Genomic DNA, 2226 nt, shown 5'->3' on the forward strand with positions numbered 1-2226 from the left:
CGTCAAATTGGCCCAGAGTGAACCCTAGAGACCATGCCATCACTGCAATCCAAGAACATATGCAAATGATTAAAATTTCTTTACATGGAATGAGTTATTTAAATTGAAACTCATTATTATTTTCTATAAACATCCAGAAACTTATTTTTATTTTTTTTCAAGAGGGTATTAAATCCTTTATTGATTACACATGATAATGGATGATACACAAGCTTCATTCCCATCTATAACTTTTATCTGGTACTGTAATTCAATTTATATATATTGCATAGGATGTGCCAAAAATCATTAATAACCAAAAAAAAAAAAAAAAAAGAACTCCATGACTTTGCATGGGTGACCCTTTTAATGGTGAACTCCAGGTCACAACACAGTAACTTTCAGTTCAACTACACCAAGGTTCTGAAGACAACAGCTTCTCCACCAAGCAGGTTGTAATTCAAATGGAATCTGGCATCACCCTGAAGGAATTCTAACTTCACACTGTTGGGGTAGTTTACCAAAATGGCTTCAGAGTAGACTAACTTTACACAGCACATTAAAAAAAAAAAAAGACATTTATTCAGCGTCATGATCAGACTATTACATTTAGCAATCAACAGCATGGGTGCAAAAAAAAAAAAAAAATCTACATTAAAACCCTTTGTTGGAATGCTTTACACTTTCCACAGAACAAAAACTAAAATAACCTGTTATACAATTAGTCACAAGTACAGTCCTCAAGTTTTTTGCCCATATACATGAGTATTGTCTAAAACATGTCTTCTTTGTAGCAGCTACGCCCTGCCACCACTGTGCTTGGCTGAGTTCACAAATCTGTTAGCTTCCCTGTCACTTCTCTGGCTCTCCTCTCCTGCTAAGCTTTATTTCCTGGCAGTAATTAAAACCTTCTGCCACTGCCATAGCTACTGCTGCTGCTGGAACCACCGTAGCCACCTTGGTTTCGTGGTTTGGCAAAGTATTGGCCTCCACCACCATAGGGGCCAGAACTTCTGCCTCCAAAGTTTCCTCCTCTCATGGAGGAAACTTTGGACACTTTCATGTGTCCAAAATTTGAAGATTGATTGTTGTAACTGCCAAAATCATTGTAGCTTCTGCCACCTCCAAAATTGCTTCTTTCATTACCAAATCCATTATATCCATCCCCACTGCCACCATGTCCATCACCACCATGGCTGCCACCAAAGCCACCTCGACCACTGAAGTTTCCTCCACGACCAAAGTTGTCATTCCCACCAAAACCACCGCCACGACCGCCACCAAAGTTTCCAGAACCACTTTGACCTCTCTGGCTGGATGAAGCACTAGCCATCTCTTGCTTAGACAGGGCTTTTCTCACTTCACAGTTGTGGCCATTCACAGTGTGGTATTTCTGAATCGCAGTCTTGTCTACAGAGTCATGGTCATCAAAGGTTACAGAAGCAAAGCCTCTCTTTTTGCCACCGCCTCGGTCAGTCATGATTTCAATTACTTCAGTTTTCCCATACTGTTCAAAATAATCTCTCAGGTAATCTTCAGTGTCTTCTTTAATGCCACCAACAAAAATCTTTTTCACAGTTAAGTGAGCACCAGGTCTTTGAGAATCTTCTCTTGAGAAGGCCCTCTTTGGTTCCACAACTCCTGTCCACCTTGTGTGGCCTTGCATTCATGGCCGCATCCGCCTCCTCCACTGTGGCCTATGTGACAAACCCGAAGCCCCTGGAGCGCTTGGTGTTTGGATCCCTCATTACCACACAGTCTGTGAGCATTCCCCATTGCTCAAAATGGCTGCTCAGACTCTCATCGGTTGTTTCAAAGCTCAATCCTCCGATGAAGAGCTCCAGCAGCTGTTTGGGCTCTTGGGGAGACTCTTATTTAGACATGAGGGCAATGGAGGTGGGGAAGTCTTCAACGATGCTTTCTCGGCAGTATCCAGGGGCAGAAAGCTAAAGTCCCAGAAACTTTAGAATAATTTGTTTCTTAATACTTCCAGTAAGGCTTCAGGATAGATAATTTTATGATCATGATCAGGAAAAGCACAGTTGCTGAGCCATCCTCAGGTTTCTTTTTAAGCTTTAACTAAGATAAGATAACTTGGGTTGCTTCCATGTCCTGGCCACTGTAAATAGTGTTGCTATTTACAGGTGCATGCATCTTTAGCATTAGTGTTTTTTTTTTTTCCTCCTGGATATGTACCCTGGAATGGGACTGCTGGATCACATCATAGCTCTATTTTTGGATTTTTTG

General features: G+C 41.5%; 1 pseudogene; it reads right to left on the bottom strand.

The window, feature by feature from the left end:
• Nucleotides 1-833: 833 nt before the first annotated feature.
• On the bottom strand, nucleotides 834-1862 carry LOC133068455 (heterogeneous nuclear ribonucleoprotein A1-like; annotated as a pseudogene).
• Nucleotides 1863-2226: the final 364 nt, after the last annotated feature.

This window comes from Dama dama, chromosome 13 (assembly GCF_033118175.1).
Source record: "Dama dama isolate Ldn47 chromosome 13, ASM3311817v1, whole genome shotgun sequence".
Taxonomy (NCBI): Eukaryota; Metazoa; Chordata; class Mammalia; order Artiodactyla; family Cervidae; genus Dama; species Dama dama.